This window comes from Oncorhynchus gorbuscha, linkage group LG19, assembly GCF_021184085.1.
Source record: "Oncorhynchus gorbuscha isolate QuinsamMale2020 ecotype Even-year linkage group LG19, OgorEven_v1.0, whole genome shotgun sequence".
Taxonomy (NCBI): Eukaryota; Metazoa; Chordata; class Actinopteri; order Salmoniformes; family Salmonidae; genus Oncorhynchus; species Oncorhynchus gorbuscha.
In genome coordinates this window covers 27770367-27793235 of record NC_060191.1, presented here as the reverse complement: position 1 = coordinate 27793235, position 22869 = coordinate 27770367, and the positions used below count along the sequence as shown (strand labels likewise).

Below are 22869 nucleotides of genomic sequence, written 5' to 3'. Positions count from 1 at the left end.
ATGGAACTGACCACCATCTCTTCTCAGGACCTCCAGGCATTCTGGGGGTTATTTTTTTATGCCTGTGTTAATGCTATGGCGCTGGCCTAAGCTGGGAGATGACATGGAATGGACCCAGAAGTTCAGCAAGCGCTGCCCTAGAAGCTATGGCAACAGAGCCACGATGCAAGGTAGTGTGTATTTCCCTCATCGTCCTGGGTCAGGGTCGAGTGGCTTTTCTCAGCCCAGCTAGCGCCAAGCTATCAGTGCATGCCCAAACACACATTTCCACACAGCACCCATATCACCCCAATCATGCAGCTGTGTTTACCCACACCAGCAAAGAGTCATCAACAACAAAGGCAGCATGAAGTAAACCTGCCATTTGAGTCAGAACCACTCCATTGGCATCAAGACCTTTTTGCTTCACAGACAACAAAGGCATTGTGGACGAGAGAGTAGATTTATAAGCTATAGCTTATTCTTCATTTGGCTGAATGTCATTGTTTACTGCACTCTGTCATTCAAAGAACACAAGGAAAATGTACTTTAGACAGCCCTATTATTTTCACAAGACATGATCAATAACATGCAGGTTTCATTCGCTGGGATTAATGCGATTGAGATTCAAATGGAATGATGTAAACAGATTGACGCCAAACAAATGACGGCAATCAAAGATTATTTGTCAAATAAATATATTTGAAAGTGAAAGTAAACAGTAAGGTTTATATAGTTATTTGATTTTAGATCTGGTTTATGTGAAGCCTTATGACTCCAGATGATGTTCATGGTTCAGAAAGAGAAAAAAACAACAACATTGAGACAGAACGACGTACAGCATCAATAACACACGCACCAACATAACAAAAGAACACAATACATTTAAGAATGTTCGTCAATATACTTCAAACAGATTGATGAATACAACATCCATTTACACTGGCAACTTATCGGCATCAACCTTTTTCAGAATTTTTCATATGGCCAAACAAATAACTGAGATTATAGGTTATAGAAAAATGGACCACATGGTTACTATGGAATTTGACTTCCACTAGATGGGGCTATTCTATGTTGAAGAGATAAGGTTGTCTAAAGCAGCTGTGATGGTAATTGATTAGCTGATTAACTGAACTACTTAGTTGAATCCTTAGTAGATGTAAGCATTAGCTGTACTTACAGAAGCGAACATGCAATAAGAATAAAAGCCAACCTTTACAATCAAATAAGTATGTAGAATGTATATGCAAATATTTGGTTTGGACAACCAACAGATACTGTTTACTAGACTGTGAGCACTAAAAGCTAAATTGGGAACACCCGTGTTGCTGGCAACGCACCACAAATAAGACTGTTTCCCTCTGTGATTGGTCTGTCATTTTGTCAAATATCAGAGCTTTGTTGTGCCTCTATTTTATGCTATTTCAACCTTGGCTCACCTAGCTACAGTTAGAATGCCCATTACAGGCTTTCTGAGCACTAGGTGGAAAACCCCCAGAATGGCCTGTCAATTGTCTTCCAGTGTTGTTGCAGTGGACATTGCCTGAGTGTTCTGAGGGAGACTCACTATTTCCAGAGCACCTTAATCACTGCATCTGATGTGAAGGTGCCTCCGACTCCAATGATATGGCAATTACCTGCTTGTTGTTGTCCAGGAAAGGAAGCTAGCTGGCTAGCAGCATGCAGGAAACGTTTCGGGCATTATAGACTACCAGCATACAGTTCTGGTATCAGTACAGTCTCCTAAGTGGCAGACATAGAGGAAACATAACAGCAGCTCACTTTTAAAGCCCACTTATTGAGTCTTTAGCCATATGCAAATGTGCAATAGTGAGAACAATGACAATAGCCAACTGAACACATATCCATCTCAATCAGATGGTAAAAATAACAGTGTTAGGTTGTAGCGTCAATAACACAGTGATAATTCACAAATCAACGTGAAGCCCTGTCTTAATGGTGGTTTTAGCACCCCCCCCCCCCTCCACACACACACACACACACACACTCTAGATGATTGCCTCCCGAAGGAGAAAACCAGGCCTTCTTAATAATGATGATTGATTATCAACGTAGGAAGATAAAAATAAAACAGAGTAACGTGAGATGGAAAATCTCTGTTTGCAATCTCTATATTTCCTGCTCCTAGGTTACCTGAACAGAAGACACATCACCTGTGTCCAAAAGTCTCCAATCAGCATAATTGAATTGGTCATTATTGATGAGTGACAAACACAGATTCCTGTAATAACCATAAAGCGGTTGTTCAGGGTCGTATTCACTTGGCACCAAATGGAAGAAAACGGACTGACATCGAGAGGGACTAGTGAGAGGGACTACTAGTGAGAGGGACTACCTCAAATTGTTCAATATGAATCGCTCGCTTTTGTTTTCCGTTGTAATGTTTTGCAATTGTGTGCACTAATGAATACGACCCAAGATTGTATGGCTTTGCTGTATGGTCTATTGCAAATTAATCATATCAGAGATCTTTGGACACATGCTTCCTTGTCTGAGCTGGAACTCAGAAAGAATATCAGTTATTACAACCTATTTCTTCCATACTTCTTTTTTTAAACATTTATTGTGTAATTTGATTCCATCTGACAGTCATAGCGGGGCAGAAAAGCACAAACTTTCAAGGAAATAGAAAGTGAATGACTAATTGTTTTGTATTTGTCTCTGAACACCTGATCCTGTGGGTCTACTGCGTTATATGCTTCAATGCGTTATATGCCCCCAAACAGATATAAAATGAGCTATTTCAATTCTGGGCTTGATTAGAATTCAAGTATAGTCTTTTCAGGAATTGAACAAATAAATACCCTGTACATTTCTTTCATAAGACCTTGATGTGACTTGGTTATTTTACAATAAGGGTGTCTGGGTTGTCACAGGGCGACATAATTTACAAATAATATAAATGTACAGTGAAATATTAATTTGCGCCCCCCCCCCCATTGTTTAGAAAATATATGTAATATAGCAACAATTATTGTTAAAAGTGAAACTGATATTTTCAAGGACACTTGTCGATTTAGCCCTCTGTAGTGCAAGAACTCACCAGAGCTGACAATGTTGCGGCCTTACTTTGTGAACCTCATTTTAAATCATGTAGAACATAAAACAGGTGTGTGCACTTATTGCCAACACCTAGCTAATATGGCGTGGCTTTCTTGCTCTTTTTGTTCGTATGAAGTTGAGCTAGTTGAAGAAGCTCGACCATGGACACTACTCGTGAATGTGTCAAAACAGACAATGATACTGTTGATGCGTCTCAATCCCATCGCATCCGCCTACAGTGATTTCTCAACTAAAAGTGTTGAGATTATGCTGCAGGATTTAGAGGTCATTTGTGGTTTAGTACGGTACCTTGCGTCACTGCTTCATTGCTCCAGACCAGCACAAGGGGGAGTTAGAGCACTGATTATGCTTTTGGGTCCCAAGGCGCTAATGTGTCTCTAACTGACAATGAATGGGCGACATAAACCAAATAGAAACTGATAACTGTGCACAACTTCAAATTTGAATTTCAATTAACTGAATGATGAGGATGAAGAAGGTGATTGAACTTAGAACAATAGTGTAAGAATAGCTATTCCTCTGTCCTGCACGTGCATATCCGGAAAAAGACACATTTTATTGTTACTCCTTATCAGTATTACTTAATAAAACTGTTGTTACACTAAGGTTTTTATTCTAAGAGAAACTAAAATGTTCAATTATATTCCATGATATTCTTAATATATATGTCTTGACTGAATGTAAGCAAGTGATGTCTGCTAAATAATCAAGTTGATGGCACAGTCATATAGCCTCGGCACCTACATAAAGCTAAGTGACTCACTCATTCATGGCTTTGGGTCAAAATAAATAAGTATCAACATTGTTTAATAAATAAATGTTTTGGTTATCCTGACCTGGACACCATGTATTATAGTCTCTAAAAGTTACATGTCATTTTCCATATGGATCCATAACGAATTACTATGGGAATAAATATCACTGAATGACAGAAATGTTGGAACAAAGTTGGCTAATGAAGGTAAACAAATAGTTGCTTACTGGGAAATACTCTTTCAAAATGAATGAAGGAGGCAAGTGGAAGGGGGAAAAGACAGCATTCAGAGGTCAAGGCAGTGCTGCTCTGAGGCAAGCATGGGGATTGGTCTTGATAAATCAATGAGATTTTTATTTTCACTGAATCTCCGTTTGGGTATTGGTTAGACTACAATTAGGGTGTGGAAATGATAGGATTATTTTGCTCTTACTGTGGTACTGTAGCCTACTCCCGACCGGTCATGTTGTACAGCACCATTAGGGGCTATTAGCAGGACAATAGATACTTTGTGCAAGGCAATTGATCAGCATTAGAAACTTTTTAGATGGGGCCTCCCGAGGGGCGCAGCGGTCTAAGACACTGCATCACAGTGCAGATTGCGTTGCTACTGATGTTGGTTCAATACCTGTGCCGGCCGCGACCGGAGTCCCATGAGACGACAGTGGGCTTTGGTTTCTCTCCCTCTAAAAACAGAAATAAATCATTCTTAATAACAAACTGGCTTTATTTACAAATTAGTAAGAATGTCTCACCCCATGTTCAAGAATGGCTTTTTTGTCATTCACTTTCGGTTATTTGAAAACAAAATAATCTCCAAAATACACATTTTTTAAACAAGCCATAGAAAATTGGTTGCAATTTCAGTTTAATCCACCAGAAAATACAGAAAAAATCATAGAATAGGTGACAGAGCTAGAGCAGTCAAATCATGTGACATCTGGAAAACCTGTCTCCACAGAAAACCATCTGTAGCATCTGTCCATTTTGCTCTATGACCTCTACAAAGGTCAGGAGACTCGTCTGAAGTCGGTAGAGCAGTTCTGCCAACTTCTGTCTGTTACGTCTGAATCGTTTGGGCTACACACTAATACTATCCTCTCTGTGCAAAGGTGAGACTCTCACAAACATGTACAATGCCTTCGGAAAGTATTCAGACGCCTTGAATTTTTCCACGTTTTGTTAGTTTACAGCCTTATTCTAAATTGATTCAATTGTTTTTTTCCCCTCAATCTACACACAATACCTCATAATGACGAGGCAATAACAGGTTTGTAGAAATGTCTGCTAATTTATAAAAAGTAAAAACTGAAATATCACATTTTACATAGGTATTCAATCCCTTTACTCGGCACGTTGACGAAGCAGCAATTAATTAGCCTCAAGTCTTCTTGGGTATGACGCTACAAGCTTGGCACACCTGTATCACACCTTCCTCTCTGCAGATCATCTCAAGCTCTGTCAGGTTGGTTGGGCTCTGGCTGGGCCACTCAAGGACATTCAGAGACGTGTACCGAAGCCACTCCAGTGTTGTCTTGGCTGTGTGCCTATGGTCATTGTCCTGTTGGAAGGTGAACCTTCGCCCCAGTCTGAAGACTTGAGCGCTCTGGAGCAGGTTTTCATCAAGGATCTCTTTATACTTCACTCCATTCATCTTTGTCTCGATGATCCTGACTAGTCTCCCAGTCCCTGCCACTGGTGTCAGGGTTCTTCCAGATGTGACACTTGGCACTCAGGCCAAAGAGTTCAATCTTGGTTTCATCAGACCAGAGAATCTTGTTTCTCATGGTCTAAGAGTCTTTAGGTGCCTTTTGGCAAACTCCAAGCAGGCTGTCATGTGTCTTTTACTGAGGAGTGGCTTCAGTCTGGCCAATACCATAAAGGCCTAATTGGTGGAGTGCTGCAGATATTGTGGTCCTTCTGGAAGGTTTTCCCATCTCCATTGAGGAACTCTAGAGCTTTGTCAGAGTGACATTCAGGTTCTTGGTCATCTCCCTGACCAAGGTCGTTCTCCTCCGATTGCTCAGTTTGGCCGGACGGTCATCTCCAGGAACACCTGGCAACCGTGTCACCGTCACAGAAGTCGCTAGTGCGCGATGTGACAAGGACATCTCTACCGGCCTAACCCTCCCCTAACCCTGATCATGCATGGGCCAATTGTGCGCCGCCCCATGGGTCTCCCAGTCGTGGCCGAATGCAGAATCTCTAGTGGCACAGCTAGCACTGCTATGCGATACAGTGCCTTAGATCACTGCGCAACTCGGGAGGCAAATTATGTTTCGTTATAGAACGCTTGATATGATCTGGATGCGTATTTCAAAATATAAATCAAACAATAGATATCCTTTTTGCCCTTTTCTTTAACAAAGTGTATGTGATACCCTCACTCAATTCGAGCCCTGGTTTTGATCAAACACACCAAGCCCTTCCCAGACACGGAGGTATTTAATCAGTGCATGCAAGAGTATTGGAGTATTTGGCTATACCAACATCTATGGATAGGATAATTGTGTCGGTCAAACAGGTAGGCTTACCACTTATTTATTGGAAGATGAAGATGAATTATTTATGTAGAGTAATTCTATATTTAGGCCCATTAATTTTGTGGGGTGCAGGCGTGCACATATAGAAGGTCCCTTACCAGGCATAAGGGAGTTTTACTTGAACCCCTGCACCGGAGAGTTACATTGTTGCTATCACTATGCAACCTACTACCTATAGTAGAACAAGTTTATTATTAATAATATCCCACCTGTTATCATACATGGCAAGACCCCATAATTGTTTCGACCCCATAATTGTTTAAAAATAACACTTTTATATGACATATTTAACATATACTCTAATATAATATTCTCATAGAACTGTAAAACAGAGTAAGATCATTTGTCACGCGGGACGAGGTGTGTGTGCAGGAATCAGATGCAGAGAGAGAGTAACGGAGTAAAGTCCTTTACTATTGCACACCAAACTGATAAACCCAATAAAATACAGGGCGCAGGACACTATACCAGACAACCCAAAACCACAGGGTGTCCAGTATAGAAAACAAAATACACCACGACCTAATATGTACACACGTAACAAAAGACAATCCCGCACAAAACAAGGGCGGGTCAAACTATTACATATAGGGAAGCTAATGAAACCAAAATACACACAGGTGAAACTAATAAGACAAAACCAACAGACAAACGAAAAAGGGATCGGTAGCGGCTAGTAGGACGGTGACGGCACCGCCCGAACTGGCAGGGGAAGTCATGACAGTACCCCCCCCCCCCCCCCCAGGAACCCAGCATCTCTCCTCCGGTCCGTACCCCTCCCAGTCCACGAGGTACTGTAGGCCCCTCACCCAGCGGAGGGACCTCAGGCACCTCACCTTCTTACAGGGAACCAGCCACCACCAGCCTGAGGAGAGACACATGAAACGAGGGGTTAATACGGTAATACCTAGGAAGTTGTAACCTGTAACACACCTCGTTTATTCTCCTCAGGACTTTGAACGGCCCCACACACTGCGGCCCCAGCTTACGACAGGGCAGGCGGAGGGGCAGGTTTCGGGTCGAGAGCCAGACCCTGTCCCCCGTTGCAAACATGGGGGCCTCACTGCGGTGCTGGTCAGCGCTCCTCTTTTGCGGTTCTCCCGCTAACCTTAGCGAGTCCTGAGCGGCTTTCCAGGTGTCCTTGGAGCGCTGTACCCATTCCTCAACCGCAGGAGCCTCGGTCTGGCTCTGATGCCATGGGGCCAGGACCGGCTGGTAACCTAACACACACTCAAAAGGGGACAAGTTAGTTGAGGAGTGGTGTAGGGAGTTCTGAGCAAGCTCAGCCCAAGGAACATACCTTGCCCACTCACCAGGCCGGTCCCGGCAATAGGACCGCAGAAACCTGCCCACATCCTGGTTTACACGCTCCACCTGCCCATTACTCTCAGGGTGAAAACCTGAGGTTAAGCTGACTGAGACCCCCAGTCTCTCCATAAACGCTCAGAAACAATGTCCTCAGGCACCCTATAGTGCCGGAAGACATGGGTAAACAAGGCCTCCACAGTCTGCAAGGCCGTAGGGAGACCGGGCAACGGGATGAGACGACACGACTTAGAAAACCGATCCACAACGACCAGGATTGTAGTACTTCCCTGGGACGGGGGAAGGTCAGTAAGAAAGTCCACTGATAAGTGTGTCCACGGCCATTGTGGAACGGGGAGGGGTTGTAATTTCCCTCTAGGCAAGTTCAGAGGAGCCTTGCTCTGAGCGCACACTGAGCAGGAGGAGACATAAAATCTAACGTCCTTAGCCAGCGTGGGCCACCAGTATCTCTCTCTAAGACTCCGCACTGTCCTCTCGATGCCAGGATGTATGGGCCCAACGGATCAGCTTATCCCGGACCCCCCTCGGCACATACTGAGCCCCCGCTGAACAGTTAGGGGGCCGGCTCGAACGGTGAGTCCCTCTCTATGTCCGCGTCCACCTCCCATACTACCGGTGCCACGAGACATGAAGGTGGAATGATGGGAGTTGGCTCAACGGACCGCTCCTCGGTATCATAGAGGCGGGACAGCGTGTCGGCTTTGGTGTTTTGGGAGCCTGGCCAGTATGAGATGGTAAACTGAAACCTGGTGAAAAACATGGCCCATCCAGCTTGACGTGGATTTAGTCTCCTCGCTGCCCGGATATACTCGAGATTATGATGGTCAGTCCAGATGAGAAAAGGGTGTTTCGCCCCCTCAAGCCAATGTCTTCACACCTTCAGAGCCTTGACTACAGCTAACAACTCCCAGTCCCCCACGTCATAGTTTCGCTCCGCCGGACCGAGCTTCCTCGAAAATAAGGCACAAGGGCGGAGCTTGGGTGGCACGCCCGAGCGCTGGGACAGCACAGCCCCGTTCCCCGCCTCGGACGCGTCCACCTCCACTATGAACGCTAAAGAGGGGTCCGGATGCGCCAACACGGGCGCATTGGTGAACAGCTCCTTCAAACGACTGAAAGCTCTGCCCGCCTCTGCTGACCAACGCAAGCGCACCGGTCCTCCCTTCAGCAGTGAGGTGATGGGAGCAGCCACCTGACCAAAACCCCGGATAAACCTCCGGGAGTAATTGGCAAACCCTAAAAACCGCTCCACTTCTTTCACCGTGGTCGGAGTCAGCCAATTACGCACAGCTGTAACGCGGTCATCTTCCATCACCACCCCGGAGGTGGAAATACGATAACCCAGGAAGGAAACGGCCTGTTTGAAAAACTCACATTTCTCCGCCTTGCAATACAGGTCATGCTCCAGCAGTCGCCCAAGTACCTTACGCACCAGAGACACATGCGCCGCGTGTGTGGCAGAATAGATTAAGATGTCATCGATGTACACTACCACTCCCTGCCCGAGCAGGTCTCGGAGAATCTCATCTACGAAGGATTGGAAGACGGCTGGAGCATTCTTCAACCCATATGGCATGACGCGGTACTCATAATGACCAGATGTAGTACTAAATGCGGTTTTCCACTCATCTCCTCCCCGGATACTTACCAGATTATACGCACTCCTCGGGTCCAGTTTTGTGAAGAAGCGCGCCCCGTGAAATGATTCCACCGCCGTAGCGATGAGAGGTAGTGGGTAACTAAACCCCACTGTGATGGAATCTAGACCTCTATAATCAATGCACGGACGCAGACCCCCATCCTTCTTCTTCACAAAAAAGGAGCTTGAGGAGATGGGTGATGCGGAGGGCCGAATGTACCCCTGTCCCAGCGATTCAGCAACATATGTTTCCATTGCTACTGTCTCCTCCTGGGACAATGGATACACGTGACTCCTAGGAAGTACAGCGTTCTCCAGAAGGTTTATCGCGCAGTCCTCTCGATGATGGGGTGGTAATTGGGTCGCCCTCTTTTTACTGAAGGCGATAGCCAAATCGGCATATTCAGAGGGAATGCGCATGGTGGAAACCTGGTCTGGACTCTCCACCGTAGTCGCACCAAAGGCAACTCCTATACACCTGCCTGAACACTCCTCTGACCACCCCTTAAGAGCCCCCTGTCGCCAGGAAATCACCGGGTTGTGCTGAGGTAGTGCTCCGCCTGCCCTCTCGACTCCCAGACGAGTTCCTCCAGCACCGATCAGCCGTGTGCCCTCGCCGACCACAACTGGAGAAGGAAGACACTCCTCCTCCGGTCCCCCTCGAAGCTGCCCCTCCTAACTCCATAGGGATAGGGGCAGGAGGGCTGGGAAGTGGAAACTACAGGACCTGATCCGAACGCCCACGGGCAGCCAGCAGGTTGTCGAGACGGATAGCCATGTAAATGAGTTCATCCAGTGTGAGGGTGGTGTCCCGACATGCTAGCTCCCTGCGGACGTCCTCCCTGAGACTGCATCGGAAATGATCTATCAGGGCCCTGTTGTTCCACCCTGCTCCTGCGGCCAAGGTCCTGAACTCCAGGGCAAAGTCCTGCGCACTCCTCGTCTCCTGACGCAGGTGGAACAGCCGTTCACCCGCCGCACGACCCTCTGGTGGATGGTCAAACACAGCTCTGAATCGGCGGGTGAACTCTGGTTAATGATCCCTCGCCGAGTCCGGACCATACCACACTGCGTTGGTCCACTCGAGAGCTCGCCCAGTCAAACAGGAGACGAGGGCGCTCACGCGCTCATCTCCGGAGGGAGCAGGACACGGTAGCCAGGTACAGTTCCAGTTGTAGAAGGAAACCCTGGCACTCAGCCACCGTCCATCATACTCCCGTGGGAGCGTCAGCCGAAGAGCCCCGGAGCCAGTTGCGATAGCAGGAACAGGAGTTGCTGGAGGAGGGGGGTGCTGGAGATGAGGTGGGAATGCCACTCCTCTCCCATCGATCCATCCTCTCCATCATTTGGTCCATGGCCGAACCAATCCTATGGAGAACGCTGGTATGATGGAGGACCCTTTCCTCCATCGATGGGAGAGGAGATGCGGCTGATCCTGCTGATTCCATGTTGTTGGTGCGGGATTCTGTCACGAGGGACTAGGTGTATGTGCAGGAATCAGACGCAGAGAGAGAGTAACGGAGTAAAGTCCTTTACTATTGCACACCATACTGATAAGCCCACTAAAATACAGGGCGCAGGACACTATACCAGACAACCCAAAACCACAGGGTGTCCAGCATAGAAACAAAATACACCACGACCTAATATGTACACACGTAACAAAAGACAATCCCGCACAAAACAGGGGCGGGTCAAACTACTACATATAGGGAAGCTAATGAAACCAAAATACACACAGGTGAAACTAATAAGACAAAACCAACAGACAAACGAAAACAGGATCGGTAGCGGCTAGTAGGACGACGACCGCCGAGCACCGCCCGAACAGGCAGGGGAGCCAACTTCAGCGGAAGTCGTGACATTGAGCTTTGGAAACAAGTCCTTTCATAAATGCATGTCGGGCCTTGTTTCGCTGGAGCAGTGTAAAATAAGATTTATGTCAATGACCCAGCCTTAAAGATTTTTGTTTATTTACATATCGAATTTGATTGTCCAACATCAGTTTCAGCATTTCTTTATTTCGCCATTGTTTGGAGGTGTGGCTAGGCCTGGTGCGACCACCTGTTCCTGTCCAGCCAGAGAGCTGTCGGCCTTGTTAAATTCATGTAATAAAAAAAGGAACAAATGTATCCTGATCTTTGTTGTATCTCTCAGATATATTAGAGACACTTCAGAACAAACTTCCTTTTGATATGTTGTTCCATGTAGTGAATGCGATTTTATGGGCTAATAGCAGTAAGACCCTCCAAAAAATGTTGGCAAATAATTGTTTATGTTTTTTTTTTATACTTCAAGGATGTTATCAAATTCAAAATCCAAAAGCTAAATGATTCTTGGTATGACCTTCTTAAAACGATTCCATATAGCTTAGTAGAAACCCCCACCCTACTTGTTAAATGTCATGGAAGAATGGCTACTATTCTTCTGCCTGCAGTATAGTGTTTTGTAACATTGCAATTAGGGTAGCTGTCACACTGGTATAAAGGATTTTGGAACTTCTGGAAAACACAAAAATAAAATGCCCAGCCATTCCTCTCCCATTTGTCTGTACTGATGTGATCGTCCATCCTGATCATTTTATGGCAAATATTTCAAATGTTAAGTTTGCACACATCTGGTAAGACCCTCAAAAAATACCACACCAGATACCGACTGTTACTTTTGATTTTGACCCCCGCCCCCTTTGTTCAGGGACACATTATTCCATTTCTGTTAGTCACGTCTGTGGAACTTGTTCAGTTTATGTCTCAGTTGATGAAATCTTATGTTTATACAAATATTTACACATGTTAAGTTTGCTGAAAATAAACGCAGTTGACAGGGAGAGGACGTTTATTTTTTTGCTGAGTTTATATAACATACTAATCACGGGAAATGGGAACCAGGTGTGTGTAATCAGACAAGACAGTCCTGGGTTGATGATAATGAATCCCGTTCAGTGAAGCCTAGATAGCCGGTTACGTAGACCTCCGGAACTGGTGAACAGAATGAGCTATCCGTGACAGTAGCAAAGTTACCGTCAATTTACCAACGTTACCAGAATATTCAGTAACTTTGGTATTCAACAGAAAATATATGTCAATCTATTGTAACTTTGTTAATTTTGATTTTTGAAAAATTCAAATATAGTATTATTTTGTATTATCTGTGTTCATATTGTCCATGATTTTCTAGTAGATAAGCCGTAAGGTTAACGAAAAAATAGCCTAATTAATGAAGAAAGACTCATTTTCAGTTAACTCTGACAACTCTCTACTGCTACCAGTTTGACGCAAAAACATTGACAACAAATATATATTGATATAGGCAATTTCCATGTAAACAAATCTAAATCTATTTTATACTTGAGATTCTTCAAGGTAGCCACCCTTTGCCTTGATGACAGCTTTGAACACTCTTGGCATTCTCTCAACCAGATTCACCTGGAATGCTTTTCCAACAGTCTTGAAGGAGTTCCCACATATGCTAAGCACTTGTTGGCTGCTTTTCCTTCACTCTGCGGTCCAACTCATCCCAAACCATCTCAATTTGGTTGAGGTCGGGTGATTGTGGAGGCCAGGTCATCTGATGCAGCACTCCATTTCTCTCCTTTTTGATCAAATAGCCCTTACACAGCCTGATTGATAGTCCCGCTAAGCGCACACTAGATGGGATTGTGTATCGCTGCAGAATGCTGTAGCCATGCTGGTTAAGTGTGCCTAAATAAATCACCAGCAAAGCATCCCCACACCATCACACCTCCCCCTCCACGTTTCATGGTAGGAACCACACATGCAGAGATCATCCATTCACCTACTCTGTCTCACAAAGACACGGTTGAACCCAAAATCTCAAATTTCGACTCATCAGACCAGAGGACAGATTTCCACCAGTCTAATGTCCATTGCTTGTGTTTCTTGGCCAAAGCAAGTCTCTTCTTCTTATTGGTGTCTTTGCAGCAAACCAAACTTGAAGGCCTGATTCGTGCAGTCTCCTCTGAATAGTTTATGTTGAGATGTGTCTGTTACTTGAACTGTGTGAAACATTTATTTGGGCTGCAATTTCTGAGGCTGGTAACTCTAATGAACTTATCCTCTGCAGCAGAGGTAACTTCATTTCCTGTGGCGGTTCTCATGAGAACCAGTTTCATTATGGCGCTTGATGATTTTTGCGACTGCACTTGAAGAAACTTTCAATGTTCTTGAAATCTTCCAGATTGACTGACCTTCATGTCTTAAAGTAAAGATGGACTGTCATTTCTCTTTGCTTATTTGATCTGGTCTTGCCATAATATGGACTGGTTCTTTAACCAAATAAGGCTATCTTCGGAATACCACCCCTACCTTATCACAACACAACTAATTGGCTCAAACGCAATAAGAAGGAAATATATTCAATTGTGTTGGTTGTCCATAGCTTATTCCTGCCCATACCATAACTCCACTGCCACCATGGGAAAGTCTGTTCACAATGTTGACATCAGAAAACCGCCTATACGACATCATACACGTGTCTATGGTTTTGAGGCAGGTTGGATGTACTGCCAAATTCTCTAAAACAAGGTTGGAGGTGGCTTATGGCATATAAATGTACATTCAATTATCTGGCAACATCTCTGACAGACATTCCTGCACTCAGCATGCCAATTGCATGCTCTCTCAGAACTTGAGACATCTGTGGCATTGTGTTGTGTGATAAAACTGCACATTTTAGAGTGGCCTTTTAAATCAAATCAAATCAAATTTATTTATATAGCCCTTTGTACATCAGCTGATATCTCAAAGTGCTGTACAGAAACCCAGCCTAAAACCCCAAACAGCAAGCAATTTTTTATTTTATTTTATTTCACCTTTATTTAACCAGGTAGGCCCAGGTAGGCAAGGCAGGTGTAGAAGCACGATGGCTAGGAAAAACTCCCTAGAAAGGTCAAAACCTAGGAAGAAACCTAGAGAGGAACCAGGCTATGTGGGGTGGCCAGTCCTCTTCTGGCTGTGCCGGGTGGAGATTATAACAGAACATGGCCAAGATGTTCAAATGTTCATAAATGACCAGCATGGTCAAATTATAATAATCACAGGCAGAACAGTTGAAACTGGAGCAGCAGCACGGCCAGGTGGACTGGAGTCATCATGTCAGGTAGTCCTGAGGCATGGTCCTAGGGCTCAGGTCCTCCGAGAGAGAAAGAAAGAGAGAAAGAGAGAATTAGAGAGAGCATACTTAAATTCACACAGGACACCGGATAGGACAGAAGTACTCCAGATATAACAAACTGACCCTAGCCCCCCGACACGTAAACTACTGCAGCATAAATACTGGAGGCTGAGACAGGAGGGGTCAGGAGACACTGTGGCCCCATCCGATGACACCCCTGGACAGGACCAAACAGGAAGGATATAACCCCACCCACTTTGCCAAAGCACAGCCCCCACACCACCAGAGTGATATCTTCAACCACCAACTTACCATCCTGAGACAAGGCTGAGTATAGCCCACAAAGATCTCCGCCACGGCACAACCCAAGGGGTGGGTGGGGGGGCAACTCAGACAGGAAGATCATATCAGTGACTCAACCCACTCAAGTGACGCACCCCTCCTAGGGACGTTATGAAAGAGCCCTAGTAAGCCAGTGGCTCAGCCCCTGTAGTAGGGTTAGAGGCAGAGAATCCCAGTGGAAAGAGGGGAACCGGCCAGGCAGAGACAGCAAGGGTGGTTCGTTGCTCCAGAGCCTTTCCGTTCACTTTCACACTCCTGGGCCAGACTACACTCAATCATATGACCCACTGAAGAGATAAGTCTTCAGTAAAGACTTAAGGTTGAGACCAAGTTTGCATCTCTCACATGAGTAGGCAGACCATTCCATAAAAATGGAGCTGTATAGAAGAAAGCCCTGCCTCCAGCTGTTTGCTTAGAAATTCTAGGGACAATTAGGAGGCCTGCGTCTTGTGACCGTAGCGTACGTGTAGGTATGTACGGCAGGACCAAATCAGAGAGATAGGTAGGAGCAAGCCCATGTAATGCTTTGTAGGTTAGCAGTAAAACCTTGAAATCAGCCCTTGCTTTGACAGGAAGCCAATGTGGGGAGGCTAGCACTGGAGTAATATGATCAAATTTTTTGGTTCTAGTCAGGATTCTAGCAGCCGTATTTAGCACTAACTGGTTTATTTAGTGCTTTATCCGGGTAGCCGGAAAGTAGAGCATTGCAGTAGTCTAACCTAGAAGTGACAAAAGCATGGCTTAATTTTTCTGCATCATTTTTGGACAGAAAGTTTCTGATTTTTACTGTCCCCAGCACAAGGTACACCTGTGTAATGATATGATATGTCACACCTGTCATGTGGATTATCTAAAAAAGCATTTAGTGCGTATTGAACATTTCTGGGATCTTTTATTTCAGCTTAAGAAACTTGGTGGGGGGGGCACTTTACACGTTGTGTTCTTATATTTGTTCAGTGTACATAACATTATAGCCAACGTTTGGGCAGGGAAATGAACCTAAGTTGCTGGCATGAAAGGCAAGCACCCTACTCATTGCGCCAATATGATTGTAAAAGTTTCTTAACAAATTATTACATGCTTCAGATAGCTACACTGCACCCTCCAAACAGGAAGGCATGTCCCTGTGATTCAACCGACTGCTTCCCCCTCACATGTACGGTTGTGCGTTCCAATGGCCTCACGGCCATCATCCTACTTCTGGCCCCAGTGTAGCGAACAACGGGACAGGAAAGCAAACCCAGGTGGCTGGTGTAAAAGGCAAACAGCCTACACATCGTACCAATAGGATTAAAACCTCTACGGGATCGGTGTTGTCGTTCCCCAATTATGAACTTGAAAATGTATTAATAAACAAATTAGACACGTGGGCAGTCTTGATACAACATTTTGAACAACTATGCAAGGGTTCATTGGATCAGTCTAAAACTTTGCACTGCTGTCATCTTGTAGCCAAAATCTAAATTGTGCCTGGGCTGGAATAATACATTATGGCCTTTCTCTTGCGTTTCAAAGATGATGGTATTATCTTATACCAGATCTAATGTGTTATATTCTCCTACATTAATTTCACATTTCCACAAATGTCAGTTTAAAAAAAAAGGGTCGGATCCTTTAGAGTTTTTAACTCACTTGTTGAGAATTGTAATGTGGCTCAAATAGCGAGGATCAGTACAATATTTTAATTCCTGTGCAATTAATACTGTGCAATTAGTGGCCCTAACTGATGTGAATAAGAAACAGAATTCACAATGTCCAATTCCATTTGCAGTAATGACATGCTTTGCCTTAGAAATATAGTACATTGCAGCAGTTTGTGTTGCCCGGCATACCATGTTTTACAACAAAATATGGTTTCTTCACTAACTGTCAAGTGCAGCAACCACTCTATCACATTCCTTGAACGAACGTGTCTCGTGATACAGAATACAGATATCACAATAACGAGTGCGTGCGTGTACGGGCATGCTCTGCTCTTTTGCCCACATTTCTTTGCGGAGTACCAACATTCCGCCCCACCCCGAAGAAACAATCAGCACTGTACCTAAAACAGGAAGCAACGAGACATACATTTTTTTACGAAGGCAGTCTGTGAAAACAACGTCAAACCCGTGGAAGAAAAAACGTTATTGTCCACGAGAAGAGAAACTACACATCAAAATCACAGCCTCGTATTGTGGATGCATTTGATTCAATCTAAACGGAGAAGGGTATGTAAAAGACAGTCGAAAACGAAACGCAAATAATAGTACATTGTGGTCGTAGCAGCGCGCAACCATGTGACGGATACGTTGTAATTCTGTTGACAGCTGTTTTGTTGCGCCTCTTGCCGCATCAACCGATTTAGTAAACATGTACGTGGTCTTGTTTAGTCTAAGAGCTTGTTGGGTTTCGACCTGCATACGATGCGAGGAATGTCGTGTTATTCATCAGTTCTATTCGATGTTTGACAAAGCGACACATGTATATGTTTCTATAGCCCCACTTAGGCCTACAGAACAAATTAGGCTATCACTGTCGATCGAAGATCACATCATGCTATCACAGTGAATGTCACAATACGTTTTCCTCCAAGTAGTGCTCACGCCAACTCTCAGTTGAATATTATGCTAGTACAGGCACCTTGGCCAGAACTATTTCATAAAGGAGTGGATGGAGAGAGCAGCCCACTCTGCGTGAAAAAAACCCACCCTATTATAAACCTAGTTAGGTCGCTGACGAAGATGTAAACAATACTAACATCATATAGCCTACCTGTAGTCCACAATGAGATGCAGTCTGGACCCGCTGTGTTATAATCTAAGCCTATTTTATTCTAGCTGGTGAGAGCTGGCGTTATCTACAATGTTTCAATGTAATTAGTTAGCTTGCACACAGAGAAGGAACCAAGCGAACAGAAACGCATAGGCCTACTCCCTTTTACTGCTTTGAAATTATTTGTTTACATGTAGGTTAGTCACCTAACCAGGCTAATGCGGATCTGAAAAAAAAACCATTTGACATTCTCATCCTCTATCTGAACTCCAATGATTTAGTGAATGAAACGCCTATAGCCACAATTCTCTTCAGGACTGGTAACATACAATAGAGGAGAAAAGGAAATGATACCAGACCTGGGTCAAACTGGACACAGATGGGTGCACAGTGTACTTTTGGGACTATTTCCAGAACATGTCAAATACTATTATAGCCCAGGTCCAAACTGGCAGACTTACGTCATCGACATGTCCTCTTCTAAGTGCTGTTTTCAAAGAAGACATCTGGTAGTAGCAAATGAACAAAACACTAACTGAATGGAGAGGAGGGGGTTGGGGGGGGGGATCTGTCAAATCTATGTATTATGTACAAAAAAATACAATGCACTTCTCTTGTGGTGGAGAAGTGAGACCATTGTGCTTAAGTGGAACTTTGCATTCTCAGTTGTAGTTTTGAACAGAATTGACAGGAAAGCGATAGTTCTCGATTTTCCACTGAATAACCAGGTTATTGGAAGAGATTCCATAATATGTTGCAGAGGTGTTAACTCAGTCAGTCAAAATTGCTCCGCTGTTTGTTTAACAGTCACATGCTGTAACGTTCCTTCATTTGCCTTTCACAAAGCACACCTTCTCGCACCTGACACTCTGCGTGAACACGATTTAGAGTGTGTCTATTGGCTATAACCCTCAGGTTGTCCTTTATAGAAGTTGGAACGTTTTGTGACTATTCATAATATTTTGGTTGTTGTTGCTGCTGTAGAGACCCAGGGGAATGGCTGGGTCTCTACGAAACCAGAGCAACAGTAAAGTCTTCTCGTTCTTTCCTCAAGCTGGTCCATATTAGACATGCATATATCGGGTTATGAAGAAGCTTACGGATGCAATACAAGACTTGAAATGTGTGTAAATGCATCTGTGTGTATGTTATCATGCGTGGGAAAGAACACAGAAGTGTATTTTTCTGTGTATGTTAGAGAGTCTCCTGTTTACGTGTCTAATGTGTGTGTGTGTGTAGGTGTACGTGTCTGCATGTGCATGCCTGTGCAAGCAGGTGAATCACCAAGATAACTTCCGTCCTCACACCCTCACCAACTTCCTCCCTTATGTCTATCTCACTTCCTCTCCTGCCTGCGCCAGTTGGTGTTGCTTTCAGGCAGTTTGATTCCTATCACCTTGAACCTCGTCATGTGACGCAAGAGAGGTTGCAACTCGACTGTTCGTGCACACAGAAAGCCACGATGGTGACAGCATAGTTGGCTGACGTGTTGAGTTCACCCAGCGTGGTAGGACCGTGTGTAGAGTCTACAACGTGCTGTAGAAACAGATGGCAGGGATCATTTTCATGTGCCAAGTTTAGAATTCCCAGCTTTTAGTGGTGAACCCCAGGTGCCCGTGGATTGTGTAAGCTGTGGGGGAAGAGTATCAACGTACACTCCAGAAACCACGCTCTCTGGGAACACACAAACAAACATCGACAGCGGTCCTTAGGGCCGAGATTTATATTGCTGTGCTCTTAAATGCCTTCCTATGCATCAGGGTTGTTTTTACTCTCAGATTTGTTCTGGAGGATTCTACAGAACATAACCCAAGGATACTACTAACCCGAAACACACTTCTCTGCTGTGAAGGTCCTCCAGAAATCCTTCTAAGATATCAGGGAAATCACTTCAGTGTCTGCTTCTTCTTCCCAGGGGTTGGGAGAGGCTGTGTGGCAGTATGAGAGTTAAGTGGTGGACAGGCTGCTGCCTGGAACTGGAAACATCACAGGTCATATGGTGTATCAAGACGAGATGTTATGGAGCGGAGAACAACTGTCCGAACTTCCTACTGTAAAAGACACAGCTGTCCGCATCAATAGATTCAGTGCTGACTGAATGTGCCTTAAGCAAAGCTCGGTTCTGCCACTCATTTCTGGGCTTGCTGCGTAGAACAGGACCACAGTGATTCTGCAATGGGGTCTATACTGGCATTTCGGCAAATGTTGCACTTAGACAGTGGACCGTGGTGTGACCATGGTGTTTACGGTCATCCTTTCTGTGAACTTCTAAAAATGACAAAAACGTCTTGAAGCCCAGTGAAAAGGGGATTGGGACAGTGCCTTGCCCACAAGCAGGACAATCAAACACTCACAGGTGTCTCTTCCCAGAGCTTGAGGGAGCGACGAGTCGAGCTCAGAGGAAGGAGTGGTAGTGAAAGAGGAGAAGATTGAGAGAAAGAAACCAGGACAGAGAGAGATTTAAACAATTGCCTTTCTCTTCCCAGAGATTGAGAGAGATGAGTATAGAGGGAAAAGGAAGAAGTGAAAGAGCATAAAGAGATAAGAAACAGAGATAGAGAAACATGAGCCTCTCTCTTCCTAGTAAAGTTTTCTCCCATTCAACTCTGTGTCCAGGTTCATGTTCACTAGACACGAAACGTAATAAAAATGTACTGAAACAAGGAAGGGATAACATTCTTTTTAAATTTATTTTTTGTCACCAAAAAAAATCAGTTGTGTGCCCTCATGAACACAACCTTGATTGCTGTACACCAGATGCTCTCTCCAAGGACAGATGTTGACCTCTGACCCTGGCTCTAGTGTCACTACCTGGGACTTAGTATCACTGAGTTTCTCCAAGTGGGTTACGTAAGCCCTCATGCTTCTACACCTGCATTGCTTGCTGTTTGGGGTTTTAGGCTGGGTTTCTGTACAGCACTTTGAGATATCAGCTGATGTACGAAGGGCTATTTGTAAGTCGCTCTGGATAAGAGCGTCTGCTAAATGACTTAAATGTAATGTAAATGGCTATATAAATAAATTTGATTTGATTTGGGCAACCAAGGGCACCTGGAGGGTTAAATGAAGCACTAGTCCACCTTCCACAAGGACAACTGTACATTAGCTAATTTCCATGGAGTAGCCACACACCCACACTAGCCCCACATGTTATCTGACATAATGACAGGAAATCGGTCTGCTTGTGTGTTCCTGTGTGTGAGAGAGGCCGAGATGATGAGTGAGTGTATTGGTCTGCATTCAGCACCATGGACAGGGCAGTGCTTCTCACCCTTACTAAGACCACACACAGCTGGGAGATACTACTGACATGCATAACCTTCTGGGACTTTATCATTGTGGCCAGTTAACAATGATGATATGAGGACTTAGAGGGAGTGAGTCATGGGACAATTCTACCCTGATATCTTAGATTGATATCTTAGCCCCATGGGAAAACTGCTCAGCAGCACTGTGAATTGTTTTCTTGTCTTTCCCAATCTCTGGGGTTGACTCCGAATAGAGAGTGTCTACTTCACTCATTGTGCTCGCTGACCCTGTGTTTGGTACAGTGACCAGAATAACGTGTCAAAGAGGAGGAAAGTCAAATGTTTATAGCAACGTTTAGGTTTGTTGTTCTCTGAGCCTGTTAAAATGTATACACCCAGTGATGGGACCAAGAATATGTGTTCATTCTGTCTAACTTGAGAAGTGTATCACATTGTCTCTTGATTTTATTGTGCCTACTGTTTGTATTACAGGATAATCCATAGTTCCTTCTGTCAGCAATCATAAATAGCTCTTTATCCCTAAAGGGCGATTTATGTTGCAGGAAAGTAATATCTGTTTCAGTCTCGCAGTTTGGGAAGCAGAAGAAATGGATACTTATGTTTCTCACTGTAGAGAGGGAAGATTGCTTTTTCTGTTGATACTTAAAACCATCACTCTCAGATGGAGATCTGGAGGTATGGCTTATGAATTGAGCTGTGATGCCTTTATCTCTAAGTTGGTACATGTTAAAAATGGTGAGCTCTCCTCTCTTACGCTATGGGAGAGCAGTCATTTACAGGTGAAGTCGGAAGTTTACATACACCTCAGCCAGATACATTTATACTCAGTTTTTCACAATTCCTGACATTTAATCCTAGTTAACATTCCCTGTTAAGTCAGTTAGGATCACTTTATTTTAAGAATGTGAAATGTCAGAATAATAGTAGAGAGAATGATTTATTTCAGATTTCTTTCTTTCATCACATTCCCAGTAGGTCAGAAGTTTACATACACTCAATTAATATTTGGTAGCATTGCCTTTAAATTGTTTAGCTTGGGTGTTTTAGGTAGCCTTCCACAAGCTTCCCACAATAAGTTGGGTGAAATTTGGCCCATTCCTCCTGACAGAGCTGATGTAACTGAGGTTACATCAGGTTTGTAGGCCTTCTTGCTCGTTCACGATTTTTCAGTTCTGCCCACATATTTTCTATAGGATTGAGGCCAGGGCTTTGATGACCTCCAATACCTTGACTTTGTTGTCCTTAAGCCATTTTTCCACAAGTTTGGAAGTATGCTTGGGGTCATTGTCCATTTGGAAAACCCATTTGAGTCCAAGCCTTAACTTTCTGACTGATGTCTTGAGATGTTGCTTCAATATATCCACATCATTTTCAATCCTCATGGTGCCAACTATTTTGTGAAGTGCACCAGTCCTTCCTGCAGCAAAGCACCCCACAACATGATGCTGCCACCCCCGTGCTTCACGGTGGGATGGTATTCTTCGGCTTGCAAGCCTCTCCCTTTTTCCTCCAAACATAATGATGGTCATTATTATTTTTAATTTTAATTTTATTTAACCAGGCAAGTCAGTTAAGAACACATTCTTATTTTCAATGACGGCCTGGGAACAGTGGGTTAACTGCCTGTCCAGGGGCAGAACGACAGATTTGTACCTTGTCAGCTCGGGGGTTTGAACTTGCAACCTTCCGGTTACTAGTCCAACGCTCTAACCACTAGGCTACGCTGCCGCCCCAATTATGACCAAACAGTTCTATTTTTGTTTCATCAGACAGAGGACATTTCTCCAGAAAGTACCATATTTGTCCCCATGTGCAGCTGCAAACCGTAGTCTGTCTTTTTTATGGCGGTTTTTGGAGCAGTGGTTTCTTCCTTGCAGAGCGGCCTTTCAGGTTCTGTCCACATAGGACTAGTTATACTAGTTTTTTTTCTGAGGTCTTGGCTGATTTCTTTTGATTTTCCCATGATGTCAAGCAAAGAGGCAGTGAGTTTGAAGGTAGGCCTTGAAATACATCCACAGGTACACCTCCAATTGACTCGAATTA

At 44.4% G+C, this 22869-nt stretch overlaps 1 protein-coding gene across 1 annotated transcript in view; it reads left to right on the top strand.

Annotated features, from left to right (window-relative positions):
* The first annotated feature begins 16819 nt into the window (after nt 1-16819).
* Nucleotides 16820-22869, top strand: part of LOC124005003 (myelin basic protein-like) — a 46024-nt gene continuing 39974 nt past the window's right edge. The window contains exon 1 of the mRNA XM_046313824.1: nt 16820-17013. The gene's annotated coding sequence lies outside the window, so the exon portion shown is untranslated. The remainder of the gene's footprint in view (nt 17014-22869) is intronic.